Source organism: Microcaecilia unicolor, chromosome 9 (assembly GCF_901765095.1).
Source record: "Microcaecilia unicolor chromosome 9, aMicUni1.1, whole genome shotgun sequence".
Taxonomy (NCBI): Eukaryota; Metazoa; Chordata; class Amphibia; order Gymnophiona; family Siphonopidae; genus Microcaecilia; species Microcaecilia unicolor.
The window spans coordinates 42,713,981-42,739,834 of NC_044039.1; the positions used below are offsets into that span (position 1 = coordinate 42,713,981).

General features: G+C 45.4%; 1 protein-coding gene across 1 annotated transcript in view; it reads right to left on the reverse strand.

The window, feature by feature from the left end:
• The window catches only part of ADIPOR2 (adiponectin receptor 2), a 165,660-nt gene extending 151,558 nt beyond the window's left edge, over positions 1-14,102 (reverse strand). Inside the window, exon 1 of the mRNA XM_030214080.1 lies at positions 13,846-14,102. The gene's annotated coding sequence lies outside the window, so the exon portion shown is untranslated. The remainder of the gene's footprint in view (positions 1-13,845) is intronic.
• Between the last annotated feature and the right edge of the window lie 11,752 nt (positions 14,103-25,854).

The following is a 25,854-nucleotide window of genomic DNA, read 5'->3' on the forward strand; positions in this document are numbered from 1 at the left end:
ATCAACTGAGCTCACCAGCAACTCTCACCAGAGAAGTGGTATAACATATTCAAGGCTTTATATATATTCCAGCAACTGAGCTCACCAGCAACTCTCACCAAAGAAGTGGTATTAAGGTTTTATATATATACATATTCCAGCAACTGAGCTCACCAGCAACTCTCACCAGAGAAGTGGTATGACCCATTAAGGTATTATATATATATTCCAGCAACTCTCACCAGAGAAGTGGTATGACCCATTAAGGTTTTGTATATATTCCAGCAACCGAGCACTCTACCAAAACCCTCATCCACACCCTTGTCACCTCTCGTTTAGACTACTGCAATCTGCTTCTTGCTGGCCTCCCACTTAGTCACCTCTCCCCTCTCCAGTCGGTTCAAAACTCTGCTGCCCGTCTCATCTTCCGCCAGGGTCGCTTTACTCATACTACCCCTCTCCTCAAGACCCTTCACTGGCTCCCTATCCGTTTTCGCATCCTGTTCAAACTTCTTCTACTAACCTATAAATGTATTCACTATGCTGCTCCCCAGTATCTCTCCACACTCGTCCTTCCCTACACCCCTTCCCGTGCACTCCGCTCCATGGATAAATCCTTCTTATCTGTTCCCTTCTCCACTACTGCCAACTCCAGACTTCGCGCCTTCTATCTCGCTGCACCCTACGCCTGGAATAAACTTCCTGAGCCCCTACGTCTTGCCCCATCCTTGGCCACCTTTAAATCTAGACTGAAAACCCACCTCTTTAACATTGCTTTTGACTCGTAACCACTTGTAACCACTCGCCTCCACCTACCCTCCTCTCTTCCTTCCCGTTCACATTAATTGATTTGATTTGCTTACTTTATTTATTTTTTGTCTATTAGATTGTAAGCTCTTTGAGCAGGGACTGTCTTTCTTCTATGTTTGTACAGCGCTGCGTATGCCTTGTAGCGCTATAGAAATGCTAAATAGTAGTAGTAGTAGTAGTCACCAGCAACCACCAGAGAAGTGGTATGACCCATTAAGGTTTTGTATATATTCCAGCAACCGAGCTCACCAGCAACCACCAGAGAAGTGGTATGGACCACGCAAAGTCATTTAAAAAAAATATATATATATATATATATACAGTATCATCTGTTGTTTTTTTTTTTTTTAAACATTCCTCTTCCAAACTTAATAAAAGAATCTAAAGAGTTGATAGAACATGGGAGGGGCCTGGTCCGGTCCGGAGGGACTAAAGGAAAGCAAATTAGCAGGTAAGATCTAATTTCTCCTTCCTTAGCGTCCCTCCGGACCGGACCAGGATTGGACTGCTGGGAAGTACCAAAGCAGTAATCTTACGGGAGGGACAGACATTGAGAATGCGGTAGAGTGCCTGAAAACACCCAAACTAGGATGAATACGAAGCCAAAAGCTTGACGATCCAAGAACCGCCAATAAACTAAATAGAATGACTACAAAGCAAAAAAGCTGAAAAGTTCAAGCGACGCTGAACATTGTCCCCTACCAAGTGGCCGCTATATAATGTCCCCTACTGCACTATCAGTGCAGCACAAAGGACAGAGAGACTCGAGAAAAAAAAACGACTGAAAGAAAGATGGCAAAGGTAGAAGCAGAGCCGCCTTGAAACAAAAAACTGCAATGAATCTACCTCAGCTGAGAAAGTGGAAACCGAGATCCTGAAGTACAATACTCCAGATATCGTAGACTATTGCTGACCTAGCAACAGATTGGAAGTATGTAAAGTACTGTCAGTGAGAAAGTACCTGATCACTAGAAGCTAAATAGGTAAAACCAAGAATGCAGTTAAATACTATGCAGAAGAAGAAGGTACCTAAATCCCTGCTGCAAACTAGACTGAAGGTCCAAATAAACTGACAGCCGCTGCAGTTACCCAACATGAAGAAAACATATCTCAGAGCGCAATTCAAATGAGAAAGAATCATCTGTAGCTGTTGCCTCTGTAAGCAGATCACCTGAGACTCTTGTTGTAGACCCCAATTAGTGAAAACGGGAATAAATCAACAGTAGACACTTGTTAGTACCTTTCATCTGTTAGATACATATAGAAGTCCATAAAACACTACACAGTTCCAGGAATAACATGTATAGAATGTTTGTACGTTTAGGAATCTAGCCAGGTGCTCATGGTCTGGATTGGCTGTGGACCGAAAGGTGGGCTCGATAGGACCTTTGAGCTTTTCCCAGTGTGGAATTAAATATGTACTTATGTAGTAGAACTATAAATATACATATATATTTTCACAGATGCAGCCATCAAAAAACTGCTCACTGTGTATATGCTCCCGGCATACTTGCAGGAAGAATGCTCAATCTCAACCACCAGACCCAAGTGCTGCACTAGTGAGAATACAGAGGCCAACTGAGCGGAGGGAATTCCATCCGAGATAAATATCTGGATACGAGAGGGCATCTATCTCTGCCGCTGACAAGTCTTTTTAGCAAGAGATTAAGCGAGGCACATGGAAGGTCAGAGCGAAAAGAAGTAGTTCTAGAACTGGGACCTCCCCTTAAGGTACTATCCATTGAGAACTCCCAGAAGTTTTTTTTTTTTTTTTCAATGGTCACGAAATTGACGGAGTGAAAAGCTGCCAAAAAAGACTACCGAGACTCCAAAGAGAATGAAGAAAAAATTCCTTCTTGGGAACTAGAAAGTAAAATTTTACTCTGCAAAATAGAGCAAAGTAATGGCCGAAGGCCCAAGAACATCCAGAGAAAACAGAAAGTGGGACGCTTGTAGAGAAGACAAAAACAGTCTGCGCCAACTTGACTAAACAAAGAGAGAAAAAATAGAGACATGCTACGAAATCTAATGAGATCACACAAGAGCTCAAAAGAGAGATCAAATGAGAGACCTGGCTACATGCACCCCGTAACCTAGAGTGTGCCCGAAATGCACCACCCGTTGCTTGACCTGACAACTCTGCCAATAAGACTGTCTGTAATGAACCAGACATCTAGGAAAGGATGAAACGAGGAGACGTTGTTTCATGAGCGCCGCTGCTACTACGACCATAACTTAAGAAAAAAGTGCGTGGAGCCGACGTGAGACCGAAGAGCAGGGCAAGAAAACTGGTAATGAGGACCTTCTCATCATCCTCGTATCGTGGACATTACTGCTCCTATACTGAGATGTACTAAGATGTACCGACCCACACCCATAAGAAATGAATGTGGTACTTGCAACCTGGATTGACCACAACTGAGGACAGGATGCTGGGCTTAATGGACTCTTAGACTTTCCCCGTATGACAATACTCATATACTAATAGCAAAAATGCACAGGAAGTGAAAGAATCCCCTTCCAATTGAAAGGAAGGTCTGGAGTGAGGACGTATAGAATGAAAATGAAAGGATCACCATATGTTGAGCATGGACTGAGACACACTGGCCTTTAATTTTACCGGATCTCCCCAAACCTTGTATCATATCATGCCTCCTTCCTCACTGAGATGTACAGAGATGAACAGACGCACACTCACGAGATATGAATGTGGTATTTGCAATCTGGATTGACCCCATCTGAAAACAGGATGGGGACTCTTGGCCTTTCCCATTATGGCAACACTTATGCCCTTATGGCAAAAAATGCACAGAAAATGAGTGAATCTCCTTCCAAGAGAAAAAAACTCTGGAGAGAGGAAGAATAAAATAAAAATGAAAAGGAATAGACTTGGAAAATACCTATTACGGAAAAGGTGGTGAATTTGTGCCACAGGAGACAAGACTGTACCTGACGTCAAGAAAGCTTGAAACAAGACCCTAAAATCTGTAAGGAAGAGAAAGGGATAGCAGATATTATGGATGGTCATACTGGACAAAACCAGAATGTTTACCATGTGCCCAGGCTGAATAGATAGAGGAAACAAAAATACAAGTAGATGGCGTGAGGACCTCCCAATATCCTTAAGTGGGAGAAAATGCAAATTGACCGGATAACTTTACTCCCTAAGTGGACATATATCTTGTAAGTCCTAGAAGAAAACTAAGATAACACAAGAGAAACTCCAAGACAGTTGGAAAGTAGAGAAGTCGTGAATAAAACATGCCTTCTAAAGCAGCTGAGAAAACTGGGTGCTCGGTAGACAGGACTGAGTCCTAGAATATGAGAACCATCTGAACCATGTAGCCTATGCAGCTGTCATCTGCTATGCCAAAGAGAAAGCATAGCCATGAAAGAAAATTGCTGAAAGGAAGTAAGACCTTATGTCCAGAATTGCAAAGTACGCAACAACTGAGTATCAGACAATGTATTTCATTGCACATGACATCTGAACCATACAGCCTACGCTCTAGAGAACGTTTGTTAAGATCTTAAAACACTGTATAAGAACATAGCCACGGAGGAAAATTTCCTGAAAGGAATTAAGATCTTATATCCAGCATTGTAAAGTACCAAACAATAGACTATCCGGCAATGTAGTTCTATCCACATGGCACCTGAACCAGATAGCCTATGCCATAGAAAATGTTTGTTAAGTTCTTAAAAACACTGTATAACATCATAGCCATGAAGGGAAATGCTTGAAAGGAACTAAGATATTATGGCCAGATTTGTAAAGTACTAATCAATTGACTATTAGAAAATGTAGTCCTATTCACCAGGAAATGAAAAAGACACAGAGTGACGTACACTGGACCCCCATAAAAACTGCGCTAGACAATAGCGAAGACCTTTCCTCCAAACATCACACACAAGGGAAAGGAATAGGAAAATGGTTATTTTGGAGCTGAGATACAATTTAATTCGCCCCATTGTCAAAAACAGAGAATTCCCGACTGAGCTGCACTTTGAGAATCGGAGTCTTGCCAAGAACAAAGAAATCGCCAACTGAGCTGCACTTTAATTCACAACATTGCTAGCAACCAAAAAGTCCCCGACGGAGAAAAAACAGAGGGAAAAACAAAATGAGCGCCATTCGCATCGTAGCATTTCTTTTTTTTTTTTTTTTAATAGCTTGAAAAATACATGTAAAAATTAATCTCGGGGCAAATATACTACCAATTGCCCCAACTACCGGAGAAACAATATCTCCTTTCCATTGCACAAACAGCCAAACACAGTAAAAGCAGAAAAACGCTGCCGCGTCAAGGGAAATTGCAGCTGCAAGCAAAACAATGGCGGCCAAGCGCGCCAAAATGAGAAGAATAAAGTTTGGCGGAGAAAACCACTGACCAGACCGACAAAGAAGCAGGAAATCCGTGCCGCCGAAAAACAGATAGCCTCCGATGCCGCACAAAACATGGTTTAGCGTCTGGCCTGAACAGGAACCGTCAATACAGCTCCCAAGCTATACAGACCCGTCCAAGAGCGAGCACGCGCTGAACAGTTCGCGCCTCTTTTTTTTTTTTTTTTACAACTACCGCCGCTAACAACGCCGGATAGCAGAGGAAAAATAATTAAGATAACAAAAAACCGCCGATTAAAGTCACAGACGCTGACTTATCACTTTTTTTTTTTTTTTTTTTTTAAAAGCTCCGCCAGAAAAGAAAATAAGACTCTTCAAACAGAATAAGATAGAAGAGCTACCTGCTCGTTATAAGCCTGGGGAAAGCAAAAACTACTTCCTTTAAATTCCTTTCAATTGAATTAATTCTTTTAATTTTCTTTTACTTGATTTAATTCTTTAAAAACAGCTGACTATTAAAAGTGGCTGCCTCTCCCAAAGACGGTACACCTTTCCAGAGAAAGGGACGGCCCTTCCCTGCTAAGCCAGGGAGATGGGGAGGAAGGGGGGTGGCTCGAGACACCCAAGTTTAACACCCCAGAGGCTGTCAAAGAAAGAAAAGAAACCCTGTCAAGCCTCTAATTACGATTCCAGGCACAGAAGAAGTATCCTATATAATAATTCTCACCTCCAACGTTCTGTGCTTGGGACCGTGGCTCCTTGGCTGGAGGTGGTCTGTGAGGCAGACACGCACTGACGTCACTGACGTCAAAACAGCTGATTGCAAGGCAAGGGGAGGAGTAGGGAAACACGCGCAGCGTGTTTCCCTACTCCTCCTACTGCCTCGGAATCAGCTGTCACCCCCCCCCCGCGCTATGGCCCCCTCGAAACCCACCCCCTCCCGCGAACCTGTCGATCCCCCCCCGCCGGAACGCCGAAAACTGCCGCCGCCGTTGTTGTACTACCTTCCCTTCCCGTAGGTTGTTGAATCATCTTAGAAAGTTTAACTCCGTGCGTCTGACGTCAGACGCACGGAGTTAAACTTTCTAAGATGATTCAACAACCTACGGGAAGGGAAGGGAAGGTAGTACAACAACGGCGGCGGCAGTTTTCGGCGTTCCGGCGGGGGGGGGGGGGGAAATCGACAGGTTCGCGGGAGGGGGTGGAAGAAAAAAAAAAACGCATGTTGGGGGGAGAGAAGAGGGTGGCCAACCACAGCATGGATGCGAGCGGGGGGGGGGGGGGAAAGAGGTGGCACATGGGAGAGAGAGGAGCATGGATGCGAGGGGGGGGGTCATGGAAGGGAGAGAGGGGACTTGCTGGAAAAGGATGAATGGAGGTGGCAGGGGACAGAGGAGCATGGATGGCCATGGATTGGGAGGGCAGGCCTCAGGGAGAGAGGGCAATTGCTGGATAGGGAAAATGGAGGGGCCAGGTGACAGATGAGCATGGATGGGCATGGATTGGAAGGGCAGGACTCAGGGAGAGGGGAATTGCTGGATAGGGATGAATGGAGGGGACAGATGGGCATGGATGGATATGGATTGCAGGGCAGGCCTCAGGCAGAGAGGGGAAATGCTGGATAGGGAAAAATGGAGGGGCCAGGTGACAGATGAGCATGGATGGGCATGGATTGGAAGGGCAGGACTCAGGGAGAGGGGAATTGCTGGATAGGGATGAATGGAGGGGACAGATGGGCATGGATGGATATGGATTGCAGGGCAGGCCTCAGGCAGAGAGGGGAAATGCTGGATAGGGAAAAATGGAGGGGCCAGGTGACAGATGAGCATGGATGGGCATGGATTGGAAGGGCAGGACTCAGGGAGAGGGGAATTGCTGGATAGGGATGAATGGAGGGGACAGATGGGCATGGATGGATATGGATTGCAGGGCAGGCCTCAGGCAGAGAGGGGAATTGCTGGATAGGGATGAATGGAGGGGCCAGGTGACAGAGGAGCATGGATTGGACTCACACTTTCACTCTGACTCTCAAACAGTCACTCTCACATACACTCTCCCAAACATACACACTCCGAGGAAAACCTTGCTAGCGCCCGTTTCATTTGTGTCAGAAACGGGCCTTTTTTACTAGTTATAAATATATCTGTAATATCTTATAGAGAAAAAGAGAGAGAGAGAGAGAGACTAATGGGCTCACTTCCTACCTGCTGAGAGACTGAGAAAATACAGAGGCTAAGGTCACATGGCCAGGGCTCCTATTGGCTCTCTAGAGTCAGAGTTTTTCTCAGTCTCCACCTGCTGGTAGGCGGGCACAACCCAACAGTCCAATCCTGGTCCGGTCCGGAGGGACGCTAAGGAAATATAAGTTTGTTTTTTTTTAAATTTCTGGATGCTTATATTTAGATGCAAGTAACAGACGCCAACGTGTGCTTCACGTTCAAGTGTGCTTGTTTCTCACAGCTAGTGCTCAAGGGTTTACACGGGCTTCCTTCTCCTTCCAAAAGCATTCAAAACCAGTAGATTTTGCTGAAAGAATCATAAGAGAATCATGAGAAATCCTCTCTTCCAACACCCTAACGCCTGCTCGGACCTAGCATTCTTCTTTTTTTTTACAGTAGTAAAGCACTTTTCTATCGGGTGCTCTTTATTGATGATTGGGAGGAATACAAAATTACCTCATTTAAATGAGTTTGACTACATTTGCATGCTATCGGCGCTAAGGCCTGGCGCACTCGTTTGCTGCACTATAAACCACGCTTAAAATTAGGCACGACTCATAGAATACTGCTTAGCGCAGGGAACCACAACCATTTACACCAATGAAAATCTATATAAATCCCCATATGTAAATTGGGCACAGATCCCCCTAATTCTATAATGCACAAATTGCAAGATCGCCCTGATCCGCCCATGCCCCTCCCATGACCACACCCCTTTTCAGATCCATGCACAGCTCTCTAATACACCTAAAAAGATACATGTGTAAATTCTAATTAATTGCTATTGCCCAATTATCAGCACCGATTGCTTCATTATTCAATTAAGTTGACACGCAATTCAAAGTGTGATATATAGAATCCGGGAGAGCATCAGCATATTTATTTTTTTCCAAATATGTGCACACAACTGGTTGGGGGGGGGGAACACTGTAAAGAAACTTGAAAGCAAAAGTAAGGCAATCAGTCTGCTCACCCAACAAAAATCAGATTGTGCAGGGAAACTACAACAAATGTTCCTTTGGACAAAAATCAAACAAGTATATATATATATATATATATATATATATATATATATATACACACACACACAAATACATCTTATTTTTTTCCTCACACCTTTTGTACCTGAGCCAATGGCGGACTAAGTGACTTGCCCAAGATCACAAAGAACAGTAGTGGGATTTCAACTTAAGCACTTAACGCACACTAACTGCTAGCGCAGAACTACGTTAAGGGACTTTATACCATTTTTGAAGTTCATGCATAGTAAACTGCGCATTAAACGCATTTTGTGTGAGGGGGCACGTCATGGACAGAGAACAGGAACGGAAGGTGTTTTTGTGGTTAGCGTGGTGCAAATATCACTAATGGGCAATTAACACAGGACCACTTACCAACTCCTAAATAGGAGGCACTAACCTCCTAACTCTATCAGCTTGCATGCACAATGGTATGCTTTGTGTGGAAAGTTGAATGTTTACTTAATGTAATAATTATCTACTAATTGACATTAGCTACCAATTGACACTAATTAGCAGTTACACACACAACTGCTCTTAGTCGGGATTCTGTAAACTACGCAAGGAAAATCTATAGTGCACAACTGCAAGGGGGCATGGACCTGGGAGAGGCATGGGTGGGTCAGGGTGTGCCTAGCACGTACTTGTACATGTGGGTTATAGAAAACTAGCAGTTAAGTCAGTGGCGTAGCCAGAAGTCAATTTTTGGGTGGGCCAACAGGTTGGATGGGTGGGCACTAGACAGTGGTGTGCTGGTAAATGTTTAACAACAGGCTCTCTCCCCGGTCCACCTCTGCACCCCCCCCCCCCCCCCCCCCCCCCCGTCCACCTCCCCTCAAAATTGCAGAGCTGGCTATAGCCGGGGAGAGAGCCTGGGGGGGGGGCAATGCATTACTGTCTCCAGGAAAAAAAAATTAAATGATCCCAGGTTCCAATTTAATTCATGTTTAATGTGGGATAAAATGCCATAAATAAGTAAATAAATATAAACTTTTAATGTTGAGCACCTGATTCTCAAAGTGGACATATTCCAAACACTATAATGAAAATAAAATGATTTTTTTTCTACCTTTGTTGTCTGGTGACTGTTTTTCTGATCATGCTGGCCCAGTATCCGATTCTGCTGCTATCTGTCCTCTTAACTCCGTTTCCAGGGCTTCCTTTCCATTTATTTCTTTACTTTCCTCCTTTCTTCTTCATTTCTTGCTCTATATCCATAAGTAAAAGCTGGGTCCTCTGCAGACTTGACTGTCTAGTGGATCCAGCTTCTGCCTATTTTCTTCATCCTTGTGCAGTTTTTCTCCTCTCTTCCTTTTCCCTCATCTCATCTCCTTCCTCATTCTTCCATCCCCTCCATCCATGTCCAGCATTTCTTCTCTCTCCCTTCCCTCTCTTCCATCCATGTCCAGCAACCCTCCTCTCCCCTTCCCTCCATCCAGCAACCCTCCTCTCCCCTTCTTCCACCATGTCCAGCAACCCTCCTCTCCCCTTCCCTTCATCCAGCAACCCTCCTCTCCCCTGCCCTCTCCTCTCCCCTTCTTCCACCATGTCCAGCAACCCTCCTCTCCCCTTCCCTCCATCCAGCAACCCTCCTCTCCCCTTCTTCCACCATGTCCAGCAACCCTCCTCTCCCCTTCCCTTCATCCAGCAACCCTCCTCTCCCCTGCCCTCTCCTCGCCCCTTCTTCCACCATGTCCAGCAACCCTCCTCTCCCCTTCCCTCCATCCAGCAACCCTCCTCTCCCCTTCTTCCACCATGTCCAGCAACCCTCCTCTCCCCTTCCCTCCATCCAGCAACCCTCCTCTCCCCTTCTTCCACCATGTCCAGCAACCCTCCTCTCCCCTTCCCTTCATCCAGCAACCCTCCTCTCCCCTGCCCTCTCCTCTCCCCTTCTTCCACCATGTCCAGCAAACCTCCTCTCCCCTTCCCTCCATCCAGCAACCCTCCTCTCCCCTTCTTCCACCATGTCCAGCAACCCTCCTCTCCCCTTCCCTTCATCCAGCAACCCTCCTCTCCCCTGCCCTCTCCTCTCCCCTTCTTCCACCATGTCCAGCAACCCTCCTCTCCCCTTCCCTCCATCCAGCAACCCTCCTCTCCCCTTCTTCCACCATGTGCAGCAACCCTCCTCTCCTGTCTGCCCTGTTTCCTTCCGGTCCCCCCCACCCCCGCCGTACCTTTAAATATTATAGTTTTGCTGGAGTCGCGGGCAGCCGGCATTGAAGACATCGGCAGGCTTACGCCGGTTCCAGCAGCCTTCCCTTCCCTCGTTGCAAGTCGGATGATGGCTCCGCCCTCGTAGAAACAGGAAATACGTCAGAAGAGGGCGGAGCCATCATCCGACTTGCAACGAGGGAAGGGAAGGCTGCTGGAACCGGCGTAAGCCTGCCGATGTCTTCATTGCCGGCTGCCCGCGACTCCAGCAAAACTGTAATATTTAAAGGTACGGCGGGCGGCGGGCAGTGTTGCCAGGTGGGCGGTTTTACCGCCCAATTGGGCGGTTTTCCGCGACCTGCCGCGGGAAATTTTTGCCCGCGGCGGGTTGCGGTTTTTTGGGCTGGTTTTTGGGCTTCAGGGCGGGGTTTTTTTCGGCCGCGGGGGGCGGGGTTAGTGACGTTTTGGGCGGGGCCGATGACGTGGGAGGCGGGGCCGATGACGTGAGAGGCGGGGCCGGTGACGGGGGAGGCGGGGCCGGTGACGGGGGAGGCGGGGCCGGTGACGGCGGGGGTGATGACGCGGGGGTGGGGGTGTCAGGGGCGGGGTTTGTGTTTGGGCGGGTTTTGGGCTGTTTCTTATGCGGGATTGGGTGGGAAAAAAATTTTCCACCTGGCAACCGCCGGCAGCGGCGGGGCAGTGGCGGGCTGGGGAGGCAGATGCGGGATCGGAGCTCAGCCTGCTCCCTCCGCTCCGCTGCCTCCACTGCTGGGTGGGCCTGAACCAACTCGTGGCTACGCCCGTGAGTTAAGTGCCTTATTGCCTACTGTTAAGCAGATTTACACCAGCCATTGAGCTAGCATAGGTGCTTCTGCCTAAAGTTTGGCATGCAACTGTGGACTTGCACGTCACTGGACTTAGAGAATACTAGCATAACTGTAGTTATAGAACTTGCATTTACTGCGCATCATCCCAGCACCTAACATCCCTAAGTGCTTCCTTACTAACTTCAGAGTACTGCATACTAATGGAACTTTTAACAAGGGACAAATACTGGAAATGCTCCCAACAGTTGTTACATTATATTTGCGATTAACATGTACTAAAGCCCCACATCAAGCAGTTATAACTGCAAATTTTAGTGTGGTTTAGTAAAAGGGCCCCTCTGGATTTAGACAAGAGAAACTTGTTAGGTGTATTCTAAACTTTGATAAAATTTACCCAATATGTGAGAATACAAATACAGAAGATACCAAAAGCAACCCTGGATAATGAAAACAACCTTTCAAGTACTTTGCACTGCGGACAAGAATAAGGGAAAAACTGGATAGATTGATAGGTCTTTTTCAGACATTTTCTATACATTAGAATCAGGTGTATAACTAAGGCCAAAGTTGTGCAGAAATATATTTAATAATTGGGGGGGGGGGGGGAGATTTTCTTTTCCTCTCTTATTCTCCTTCATTTTTCTACTAGTTCACTCTTGAGCCTTTATCTGTAAACTGCTCTACTGCTACACTGTGAAAGGCGGTATATCAAGTACTTGTATTTAGATTTATTATTATTAGCATTTGTATAGCGCTACCAGACGCATGCAGCGCTGAACATCTGACACAGAGACAGTCCCTGCTCAAAAGAGATTTATCCTACATGTAATATTTATTTTTATTTACAACTTATAGCATGACATCAAGGTCACCAGGTGCCCTAGCATTTAAAGCGCTCTCAGTAAACGAGCTCAAATGCAAAACCCTTTCAATGAATAAAGCAGCTCAAAAACCAATAACAAGCCCAATTCAATTACAGATACAGTCATAAACAGGGCTTACAGTATGAATACGCTACAGTTATCAAATATGCAAGACATTTCATTTATTCCACTCGTATATGCCATATCATCCTTGATACTATTATACTCTGACCCAGCCATTAAGGAATAAATGGCTGATACCACCACAATAACAATATGGCTTTTTAGTCCATATTTCCAAAGAATGTTCAGGGCTGCTTACAGGACTATTTATTAATGTAATCTTCCTTCAGTTTCCTGAGTCCCTCTCTTTGGAACTCCATTCCTGCCCCTTTACATCTAGAAACCTCTTACCCCAGATTTAATAACTTACTTAAGACCCTTCTCTTTACTGAGGTCTTTGGCTGACCTGCAATAAAATGTAATGTTTTGTCCCTCTCCCCCTCTTCTGTTTCTTTATCCCAGAATTTGATTTTATTATAAACCACACATGGACCTCGTGCAGTATATCAAGCACTTGGAAATAATAATACATCTCCAGATTCTAATTACTTTGAAAAACAAGTTTTGCAGGAAAAACAAGTTCTCAGTGTATGTCACTTATGGAAGGCCAAACCATTTTAGTCACTCAAAGTTCAGATGAGCATAAAATAATTGTCTGGGACTGTGGAATATTTATTCTCGTTAAAATAACAGGAGAGAATGGCAAAGGAAAACAGCAACTTGACACCTCAAGAGAATACAGTTTTAAGGGAAAAAAGAAAAGCCAAATTCATGGAATTCAAGTAAAAAGGCACCCATTACAACAAGCAAATATACCTGACTGTTAAAAGGCAACAAGTTAAGCTTGTTTCACATTAACATATGTCCCATAAACCAGGACACAATAATCACAGCCTTACAGGATTTGTGCAGTTCTCAGAATTTAAGTTCAAGCATATGGGATATTTCTCCTCTCAATTCTCCAAGCACAAAGCGTGCTACGTTATTGCCAATCAGCTGAGCAGCTGACCCCGCGATGCGAAACTGACAGGTGCATCTGACACAAGTTAAACAACTTTTTATTATTATTATTGTCTTTTTAACAGGCTTCCCCTCTAACACGATAGGAGTTTTCCACTGATAAAATCAATACTATGTCAAAGGGTTGAACTGAAGTTACCGAAACACTCTGTGCTATGCTGAAGCCTCCAGCAACTTTACAGAATGATGCTAGATTCGCTGAAAACCCAACCACTTAAGTAAAATGCGGATTATACTGGTGCCACCACAGACGTTTTTGATAGTATTACACGTATTCTAGAGACTGAGATTCATCGACACTGGGACAAATAGCAATGCTCGGTTAGGCTGCAAATCGGGAAACTGCAGGGCGCGCCGCTCATCAGAAGAAAGCCAGCCAGGGCAACAGCGCTGAGGCAGGGGGTGGAAGACCGTCTTGGCACCCCTCGTCTTCCGGTGTCTAGAACAAGCACCACGAGGACGAGAAGAAAGAACCCTGGGTGCCTGGCCCAGTTGCACCACCCTTTACTCGGGACTGCTAGCTAGAAGCACAGAGTGAGAAAGTCTTACCTGTGGCGGCACTGGCTCCGGCTCTTAAAGCCCCTGTCAAGCACACCACCGCCGCCGAGAGTAGGGCCCGCGCCCGCGCGTTCACCCCTCGCTCCCCCCGGAAGCTCGTGCCAAAGCACTGTGAAGTTTCCCGATGTCACCAAAGCCTTAAGCACGAGACATACTACACCGTCCTCATATTCCCCCCTCGCTAACCGGTACTATTCAGTCTCATACTCATAGCGCCTCGTTGCCCATACACGCCCGGGTAGCATTACCATGACGCCCATCGCACGAGGCTCTATCAGCCAATGGGAGGTACTCCTGGAGGTAAAGAGGAAGTGGACCGTTGAAGCAAAGGAGCCTGGGCGCTGTAGTGCGGTTAGGAAATCGAACAGGGGCTACTCGCGACTCGAGTTAGCAGCATCAATAGGGTGGCGTTAAAGAGGCTGCGTGGTTTGGGGATCTTGCCTGTCGCCGAAAATCAGAAATTAAAGCTACTAGAGCATGGGAAAGTTTATAGCATAAACTATTGCCTTTAAAGCTTATGTCCACTTGCTGCCGGTTTCTTTGCTCTCCTTACTTAGAACTTTCCCAGAGTGGTTCGGTGCATGTGAAACCGCAGTGTCTTGCGAGTTCAGTGGAGTGGAGGTTCCAGTTTTCATTCACTGTCTCATAGTTTTCGAGTCAGCAAGACACTTCGCCATAGCTTCTGTGTAAACGCGGCGAAAAGCCCATGTTGGGCCGGCAGTAGTTCCGGATTGTGGTGCGGAGCGGTAAGCTTACCACTGCATAGTAAAAGGGCCTCCTAGTTTATTCTTGGTTTTCATTAAGGGGCCCTTTTACTAAGGCGGGGTAGGCCTAACGCTGGCACCCCTGGATGCGCGGAGGCATCCTGCGGTAGCTTGGTAAGCAGTGCGCCCACATTGTAAAATACATTTTGATTTTTTTGTCAGGGGAGCTGTGTCTGGGGGGCAAAGAGTAGGCATGCCTGCACTGATCAGGTAGTGTGGCACCTTACCGCGCACTAACTGATAAGCACTGGAGCCCATACCACCTTCTAAATTGGTGGCAGTAAGACCTCCTGGTGGTAATGGCCACATGCTAATGGGGAAATTAGTGCATTGCCATTTAAAAATTAACCCTGACCACGGCCATTTTTCATCTGTGCTACAAAGTGGCTGGAGTGTTAGGCAAAGTGCTAATTGCAGCGCCAGCCACTTTCTAAAGATCCATTCCATCCCCACAATTATGATGCTATTATTTACTTGCTTGCAGCCCTCGGTTTCCTCCCAGCTCAACAGCCTCCTGTGGTTTTTTTTTTTTGGATGGTATTCACTATTCAACCAATGAGTGTTCCAAGCAGTGCTTTTTTTGAGCCAGTACAGTGTACCGGCACCTTTTTTTCCCAGAGCCAGCTCACCTGCCCGCCCTTAGCTCCTGACAGCCCTGCTTTCTGTTTCTGCCGCTCACGTTTAAATCTTTTAATTTTTCACCTGAAGTCGCAGCTCCAGCGGCGTTAGTGAAAGCAGCACAGGCTCGCCTCCTCCATCCTTTCCTTCCCTCTCAGTGTCCCGCCCTCGCGGAAACATGAAACTACATCAGAGGAAGGTGGGATGCTAAGAGGGAAGGGAAGGGTGGATGAAGCGAACCTGCGCTGCTTTCACTAACGCCGCCGGCATTCAGGTGGAAAAAAAAAAGATTTAAACGCGGGCAGCAGGAACAGAAAGCAGAGTTGTCAGGGAGCTAAGGGCGGGCAGGTGGGGCTGGGGCTGGAACTGGAACTTGACAGGGGCTGAAAAGGGGGGCAGGTGGAAGCTGGGGCGAGTTACTACATGGATGGGAGGGGAGGATAGGGGGCAAAGAAAAATCGCTGGACATGGAGGGGAGGGCAGAGGAGAATCACAGGACATGAATGGGAGGGGAGGGCAGGGGAGAGAGGAGAAATCGCTGGACATGGATGGTTAGGGGAGGGCAATCGCTGGACATGGAAGGGAGGGCAGGGGAGAGAGGAGAATTGCTGGACATAGTTGGGAGGGGAGGATAGAGGTAAAGGAGAATCGCTGGACATAGGTGCAGCGAAGGGCGACTAAAATGATAGCGGGAATGGGACGACTTCCCTATGAAGAAAGATTAAGGAGGCTAGGGCTATTCAGCTTGGAGAAGAGACGGCTGAGGGGAGACATGATAGAGGTATATAAAATAATGAGTGGAGTGGAACAGGTGGATGTGAAGCGTCTGTTCACGCTTTCCAAAAATACTAGGACTAGGGGGCATGCGATGAAACTACAGTGTAGTAAATTTAAAACAAATCGGAGAAAATGTTTCTTCACCCAACGTATAATTAAACTCTGGAATTCGTTGCCGGAGAAAGTGGTGAAGGCAGTTAGGTTAGCAGAGTTTAAAAAGGGGTTGGACGGTTTCCTAAAGGAGAAGTCCATAAACCGCTACTAAATGGACTTGGGAAACATCCACAATTCCAGGAATAACATGTATAGAATGTTTGTACGTTTGGGAAGCTTGCCAGGTGCCCTTGGCCTGGATTGGCCGCTGTCGTGGACAGGATGCTGGGCTCGATGGACCCTTGGTCTTTTCCCACTATGGCATTACTTATGTACTTATACTTCCCCCTCCATCAGTGGAGTCTCTAGACAGAAATATTTGGGGTGCCAAGCTAGGTATGGGGAAGGCAAGCCAAGATGAAATTTCCATATATCATAAGCATCCCCCTCCCTACCACAACCCAGGGATTTCCTAAACATAATCCTCCTAACTAGTTTTATCCACCCAGGAAAATTACCATTATAGCAAACAGCATTATTTCACACAGTCTTTTATATAGGAGTAAGATCTGGATTCCACACAAGACTGGACAGAATCCAGATATGCCAAGTTACCCCGTTCCAGGAGGGGATGAGGCTTTTTAGTCAAAGCAGTGTGGGTTTTATAGTCCCTGATTCTACCCAGTGAAATCCATGCTGCAGGTCCCATAATGCATCATGATAGGCCAAAATCTTCCATTTGGAAATGGGTAATTTGGCAGCTCTGAGAATCTCAGTATAAACCCTAAACCCCCAGTTTTGTAGCATACTCCACAGTCCCCAGCAATGGAACTAGGACCGTTCCCCATACAAATTGCTGTACAAAATTATTGTTCAATTGTGATATAATCTCAGTGATTTCCAAACCTGTCCTGGTGGAACCCCAGCCAGTCAGGTTTTTAAGATATCTACAATGAATATGCACGAGATAGATTTGTATATCAAGGAGGCAGTGTATGCAAATCGATCTTATGCATATTCATTGTGGATATCCTGAAAACCTGACTGACTGGGGATCTCCCAGAAAATAGATAGGCAAGTGGTCCGCTAGTTCTAAAAAGATAGTAGACATTGAAACAGACACAATGGAAGATATTAAAAATATTTGTTACAGAATCTTAAATAAAAGAGTGTCTGACACAGCCGTGTTTCACCCACCAGGGGATGCTCAGGGGCAATACACGTACTGGTAAAACAAATAAAAGTTAGTATAGTAATAATCATAAAATCTAAACCATAAATGACATACTAAATCATAAACCCCCCTGTTTACAAAGCCGCACTAATGCCAACACAACCCATTCACTCTGAATGGGCTGTGTCGGCATTGCCACGTGGCAGCCAATAGTGCAGGTTTGTAAATGGGGTAAAATGAATAAACATAAATACCATACTCAAATATATATTAGCATAATAAATAGTAACCATAAAGTATAAATCATAGATAACATGCTAAATCATAAAATGTAAATCATAAGAATAAACATAAAAACCATACTCACATAAATTATATTGTACCCAAATGATAGTTCATAAATACATAAAACCACATACAACTAAAACCACAATATCACATATAGGGAGAACATAAAACATAGAAACATGTAGGCAGATAAAGACCATATGGTCTATCCAGTCTACCCATCCATGCCATCTACTCTCCCTATCACTCCCGTAGATATCATAAGAACATAAGAGTTGTCATACTGGGACAGATCGAAGGTCCATCAAGCCCAGTATCCTGTTGCCAACAGTGGCCAATCCAGGTCACAACTGCCTGGCAAGATCCCAGAACAGTAAAACAGTAGTAAAATGGTAGAGACTATTATAAAGAACAAAATTACAGAGCTTATTCAAAAGCATGGATTAATGAGACAAAGCCGACATGGATTTAGTCAAGGGAAATCTTGCCTCACCAATCTATTACATTTCTTTGAAGGGATGAACAAACATGTGGATAAAGGTGAGCCAGTCGATACTGTGTATCTGGATTTTCAAAAGGCATTTGACAAAATACCTCATGAAAGACTCCAGAGGAAATTGGAAAGTTATGGGATAGGAGATAATGTTCTATTGTGGATTAAAACTGGTTAAAAGATAGAAAACAGAGAGTAGAGTTAAATGGTCAGTATTCTCAATGGACAAGGGTAGATAGTGGGGTTCACCAGGGGTCTGTGTTGGGACTGCTGCTTTTTAACATATTTATAAATGATCTAGAGATGGGAGTAACTATTGAGGTAATTACATTTGCTGACAACACAAAGTTATTCAAAGTTGTTAAATCACAAGAGGATTGTGAAAAATTACGAGAGGACCTTACGAGACTGGGAAACTGGGCATCCAAATGGCAGATGACATTTATGCAAAGTGATGCATGTGGGGAAAGAGGAACCCAAACTATAGCTACATAGTGCATGTTTCCACATTAGGTGTCACCAACCAGGAGTGAGTTTGGGAGGGCTCGCGTTTTCCACCACAAGTAATAACAGATAGGGGGAGGTATGAGCCTGGCTCCACCTGCACTGCGCCTACCACTACACTAATCCAGGGACCTGCATGCTGGACCTGGCTATTACATACAAGGCTGTCATAGAGGCTGGTAGGTACTATTTTTATTCACATTTTGGGGGGGTGGGAAAGGATCAGTGACCACTGGAGGAGTAAGGGAGGGTCATCCCTGATTCCCTCCAGTGGTCATTTAGGGCACCTTTTTGTGTCCTATTTGTTATAAGATCTAGACCAAACTGTTTAGATTTTTGCCCTGGACATTTTTGTTTTGTTCCAGTATGACTGTAAAATGTCCAAATGTTAGGCACGCCCTAAGCTCGCCCTAATCCTGCCTTCAAAATGCCGCCTTGTGATTTGGATGCACTGTAAACGAATTGCATAGATAGACGTTTGCAAAACAGGTTTTGAAAATACCGTTTTGGATGTTTTGAGAAGAAGTTCGTCCAAATTTGCTTTATGACATTTTAGACTTTTTTCTCTTTCGAAAATGAGCCTCAAAGTCTCTGTTACAATTCCATGGGTTAGCATTTAAGGGGTCTATTTTACAGTTACTATAGTATCAGTATAAAGCACAGCTAATAGGCACAAGAAACCTCAGTGTAGACTTTTTAACATTATAAATCAAATTGCTAGTCCCAAATTTTTAAGTGGGAGCCACTACAAACAATTCAAATATGTCCTACGTTTGAATTGCAATATGTTAACAAACAGGAAAATGCAGCAATATATCTCACTAATCTTCTAAGACCTCAGTGGTAACTCATTTTAGATAGGAATTCAGTCCTATGACTTACCCAGCTCTTAATTGGGCTTATATATGTATATGTTTATGAACTAACTTTACTTTTTTATCATTTTTATAATTTTTTTACTTTTTCAACAGACGCCATTTTACTTTTCAAGAGGAAGTTTTCCAGAGACAGAGTTTTACCCTGATGCAGCCTATCGGTGAAAAATGACAAGTTGGTTGTGGGTCTATCTGTTCAAGCTAAGTAAAGCTTTCCATTTTTTTAATTTTGAAAAAGTTTTAAAAAAATGATAAAAATTATTTAAAAAGTAAAGTTAGTTAATAAAGGCTGTGGGTGGGGGAGGGAGAGCCGCCGCTGCCGCTGCTGCTGCTGCTGTGTCCTGTGGATCCACCCCATGTGACTGGTCCTGCATGCTTTCTTGTGCAGTCACACCTCCAGGCCCACTGGTTTGCTGCTCTGTCTGCTGTTCAGTGTGCTGATGCTGGTGGCCACTAGGGACAGCTTCTGCCTCTGACTGGCTGTCATCACCTGCATAGCAAAAGGGGAGGGAGTTTTTTGGTCAAAATAACCCACTTTTGTTTTCCAGCATTCATATACATAGCCCTACACGTGAAGACCCAGCAAACAGATGGTGAGGAATGGGATTGGCAGGCAACCCACAGATGTCATTGCACATGGTACAGAGCTGGAGATGAAGAGCGCAGTGTACTTCAGAGACTGATGTGCAAGAGAGCCACACAGGCAGGTGCGTAGACAGAGAACTGTGGAAGGTGTGCAGAGAACACAGTGGCTACAGCACAGAGGTGTGGGAAGGAGATATGCACAATTTGGTGATGGGAAAAGAGGCGGGAGTGGGGAAGGCCCCCAAAGCTGTGAAACAGTGGTAATCTACACACATATAGCTGGAAACCCTCCCCCCCCCCCTTCACCCTCCACCTGCCTACTCCCTGTGTCATGGTCTGTAATGAATAGTGATTTGTATTGCATGTGGTGTTCTCACCCCTTCCCCTACTTAGGAGCACCACACTGTCCCCCACGTGTGCAAAACAGAGTGTAGTGCAGCACAACAGATACCCCAGCTTCCTAATGGTAATCCTACCTGAGCCCTCAGGCTGTGCTGATGTGTCCAGGGACCCAATGCCATGGATCCCCTCCTGGGGCAAGAGCCCATGAACGATGCGCTCTAGGGGTGTCAAGGTAGCAGTGTCATCTGCTGGGGGGGTTGGCACCAGCCTTCTTCCTCACATCATGCTTCAGCCAGTGCCACTTGCGCTTGCAATCTTCTACATCCCTGCCACAGAGGAAGACTGCGTTGACCTGGTCCCTCACTGCCTCCCATTCTCTCCCCTTTGTTGAAGCAGCCAGCCTTTGGCCCCTGGGAGCAAAGAGATGTGTGTGCCTTTTCTGTATTTCTTGCACCAGCAGTTCAATTTCAGGGTCACTGAAATTACCCTTGCGGGTGGGTGCCTGTTTTGGTGCCATTCTGACAATGGGATGCAAAAATGTGAAAATACTGAGAAGGACGCTTAAATACTGTCCCAGGGACGTCCATGCAGTGGTGTGCTGGTAAATTTTTAACAACAGGCTCTCTCCATGGTCCACCACGGCGCCCCCCCCCCCCATTCACCTCGGCGCCCCCCATCCACCTCTGCGCCTCCCCCCATCTACCACTGCGCCCCCCCCAAAAAAAAATTGCAGAGCTGGCTATACCCGGGGGAGGGGGGGCGGCCAACACATTACTCTCTCCAGGAAAAAAAAATTAAATTATCCCAGGTTCCAACCTAATTAATGTTTAATATGGGATAAAATGCCATAAATAAGTAAATAAATATAAACTTTTAACGTTCAGCACCTGATTCTCAAAGTGGACATATTCCAAACACTATAATGAAAATAAAATTATTTTTTTTCTACCTTTGTTGTCTGGTGACTTTGTTTCTCTGATCATGCTGGTCCAGCATCTGATCCTGCTGCTCTCTATCTGTTCCCTTGACTCCGTTTCCAGGGCTTCCTTTCCATTTATTTCTTTTCTTTCCTCCTTTCTTCTTCATTTCTGGTCCTCTGCAGACTTGACTGTACAGTGGATCCAACTTCTGCCTATTTCTCCATCCATGTGCAGTTTCTCTCCTCACTTCCTTTTCCCTCATCTAATCTCCTTCCTCTATCTTCCCTCCATGTCCAGCATTTCTTCTCTCTCCCTTCCCTCCCCTCCATCCATGTCCTGAAACTCTCCTCTCTCCCCTGCCCCTCTCTATCCATCCATACCCAGCAATTCTCTTCTCTCCCCTGCCCCCCTCTACCCACCCATGCCCAGCAGGTCTCTCCCCTGCCCCCCTACGCACCCATGCCCAGCAAGTCTCTCCCCTGCCCCCCTCTACCCACCCATGCCCAGCAAGTCTCTCCCCTGCCCCCTCTACCCATCCAGTGATTCTCCTCCCTCCCCTGCTGCTCCAAAGCATGTCCAAAGATGTCCTTCGCGCCCATCCTCCCCTCCCGCTCCCCTCCGTCTTTTTTAAATTACCTCCGTCGAAGCGCGCACCATTTAAAGCCCTGCTGCGTGCTGGCCGTCTCTCCAGGTTTCCCCTGCTTGATTCGGATGATGTTCGTGCCTTAGTCCCGCCTTCGCGAAAAAAGGAAATGACGTCAGAATGAAGGCGGGACTAAGGCATGAACATCATCCGAATCAAGCAGGGGAAGCCTGGAGAGACGGCCAGCACGCAGCAGGGCTTTAAATGGCACGCGCTTCGACGGAGGTAATTAAAAAAAGACGGAGGGGAGCGGGAGGGGAGGGTGGGAGCGAAGGACATGGTTGGATATGCTTCGGAGCGGCAGGGGAGGTAAGCATGGCCTGTGATGGCGCCCTCCTGCCATGCTTACCTCCCGCAATGGAGCCGGCTCGCCCCCAACAACAACCGGCTCGCAAGAGCTGTCAAAATTTAACAAGCGGCTCTTGCGAGCCGGTGTGAGCCGGCTCCAGCACACCACTGTCTTTCTCTAATATGTACCATTTTTCTTTCTGGCTAATGTATAATGGAAGAAAAATTGTTGTCCTATTTATATATCCTTCCCTGTTGTGTCTATCATGTTCTGTTATTAGATTTTAAGTAGCAAAATTACTTATGTATCCGTTGCTTAAACTTGTCTGTAAACTGTTTTGATATTCTGTCTGAAAGGTGATATATCAAATAACCTGACATAAATTAATTAATTAATTAATATTCTTCTGGCTGGCAGGAAGGGAGAGAGGGGAATGATCCTGGGGACTGGGAAAAAGAGAAGGAAATGGTCTTGGGACTGGGAGGAAGGGGGAAGGGTAATGTTCCTGGTGACTGGGAGGAAAAAAGAGAGAGAGGGAGAGAGGGGGGAATCTAGTTGGGGGCTGGAAGGAGAAAAAAGAGAAGAAAAGGTTATTGTAGATGGTGGGGAAGAGGTTTGTACTGGGTGAGATGATGAACACGGCTGCTGCTTGGGTGAGAGTGGAGAAGGATGCTGGGTAGAGAGGGAGGTAGGAGAGAGAGCTGGGATCTTTCATTTGTTTACATTATTAGATATTATTTGATATGTCTGTTATTTTATTAATGTTTAAGATTTTTTAATGAGTTCTTAATACATGACTGTTATTCTGTTTGTGAGTTATTTAAAATATTCAGGGCCAATATTCAGTAAGACATAACTGGGTAGGAGTGGCTGGTAGCCAGATAAGTCCCACTCACTGTGTCCATTCCTGGATTTCCAGTGTCATTATCTGAATAATCTGGGTAAAAATCTGGGCAGGCCACCTCAGTGTTATGCAGTAAAAAAACAACATTGACCACCACAGGCTCACTATCATGGGGTTATTATATATATTTTTTATTTTTTTTATTTACTTGCTATCATGGGAAATAGAAAAAATAATAACAAAAACAGAGGACTGATAGTGTATGTGGGGGGGGGGAGTACTAATATCTACAGTGAGGGAAAGTGACCTTGGGATGATTGTATAAAATGATTTTATAAATTAAGTCAATCAGTGCATGTTATTGTATAACTGTGGCGTGCACCGACTTTAGTCATAAATAGATTTAAACCAAATTTGAATTTCAGACACTTTGTTTACATTGCCTAACCTTGAATAAAAGCTTTTAAATTAGATTGTGAATTAAAGATTATTTAATGCTAGTGTCTGCTTTTTAGAGAATTGTGAACTGCAGACTTCTTTGGTTTATGTACACTATACCAGGCCATTGACCACTAGCGCTATTAAGATTTGCCCTTTGGTAGTGGCAGTCTGGCAAGGGTCTCTACCCATCCCACTAATGTGACTTGTAACTACTGCTTAGAGCATTCATCACTCTGCACCCTAGAAAGAAAAATTAGAGGACGAGAAGAGGAACAACAGCCCTTATGAGCAGAACTAATACCTAACATTCTATTTGCTTTCTTAGCTGCCGCCACACACTGAGCAGAGGGTTTCAACGTATCATCAGCGACATTACTACTACTACTACTATTTAGCATTTCTATAGCGCTACAAGGCATACGCAGCGCTGCACAAACATAGAAGAAAGACAGTCCCTTTGAAATCCCTTTCTTGGTCGTGACTCCTAACGTGGAACCTTGCATTACATAGCTATAGTTTGGGTTCTTCTTTCCCACATGCATCACTTTGCACTTGCTCACAGTAAACGTCATCTGTGGAGGAGTGGCCTAGTGGTTAGAGTGGTGGACTTTGGTTTCGGGGTACTGGGTTCAATTCCCATTGCAGGCACAGGCAGCTCCTTGTGACTCTGGACAAGTCACTTAACCCTCCATTGCCCCAGGTACAAATAAGTACCTGTATATAATATGTAAGCCGCATTGAGCCTGCTATGAGAGGGAAAGCGCGGGGTACAAATGTAAGGAAAAAAAAAAACTTGGGCGTGCCTATCACATGGGCGTCCTCGACCCATAATGGGAAAAAAAAGGGCATCCCTGACGAGCACTTGGATAACTTTACCTGGTTCTGTTTTTCTTACGACCCAAGCACAAAAAGGTGCCTGAACTGACCAGATGACCACTGGAGAGAATCGGGGATCACTTCCCCTTACTCCCCCAGTGGTCACTAACCCCCTCCCACCCTCAAAAAACATCTTTAAAAATCTTTTGTGCTGAGACCATAAAGCCAAGATTCAAGATGGCCGTTGCAGCGATCGCATGATCCTGATCTAGCTCCGTGAAGGCTTACCTTATTGCGAATATGCCGAAGAGAAGGGGCCGTCCAGCTTCCGCAGCCCCGCCACGACATACTCCTGCTACTGGAGGGATAATACCGCACCTCCAGCGATTACCGGTTCCAATCTCCGAAGGGGTTACGCCGGTGCGTCTCCAGGATTAGAGCTGACGCTCAGCCCCGAGGAAAGAGCACTTCCCCCTCGCCCTTCGAGCTGTAGCTCTCCTCTGTTGGCGCCCCCTGCACCATTTTCCCCATTGGGGTTGGATGAAGCGAGGCGGGAAGCGGTACAAACAACTGGATTTCTCCGGGCAGTGGAGGAACAGATGACTCAGGCGGAATCCTCTGTGACCGCTGAAGAACCGAAGGAGAAAGAAGCTGAAGGCTTGGAGCAGATAGAGCAGCCAAAAATGGCGGAGGTACTGTCCACACTATTTCCTATTTCTATGTCTAAACCTAAAGAAGTTACACTACATTCCTTGTGGTCATTAATTGTGGATCTTGGCAAGGCTTTAAGCCCTCAAATACAAAAATTGTCTCAGGACTTTGTGTTATTAGAACAAAATTCAAAAGAAATGGAGTCAAAATTGGATATGGTAAAGCAGCAAGTTAAAGACCAAGGAGAGGATATGAAAAAATTACAAAATTTCCAGGAAATCTCAATGAGAGATTTAACTTCATTACGGAGAAAAACAGAATTTCTAGAAAATTCAATTAGAAGTAATAATTTACGCTTTTTGAATTTTCCAAAACAATTTACCGTAACACCAAGAGAAATGCTGAGGAAATATTTAAAAGAAGTTTTGGGGATGGCTGAAGAAGCCATACCCCCTTTCTCACAGATCTATTATTTACCATTAAAGACTCAAGTAAATCAAGTAGATCAAGGTAATCAAGATCTTAATATCTCAGCAATACTGGAATCATCGGACTCTGATCCGATAACATCATCAACTTTAATTGCCACAGTTGCCCTGGCTCCAGATAAAAATTGGATTATGACATTATTCTTTAAAAACCAAGGAAAACTTTTTCTTGGACAAAAAATACAGATTTTCCCGGACCTTGCGAAAGAAACACAAAAAAGATGTCAACAATTTTTGATGATGAAACCTGGTGTGCTTCTATTGGGGGCTACTTTTTTTTTAAAGTTTCCTTGTAAATGTGTGGTTAAATTTCAATCTACAAAGTATGTTTTCTTTGAGCCTGCCCAACTAACAGCCTTTTTAACATCTAAAAATAAGTAGGATTAAGGATAAAA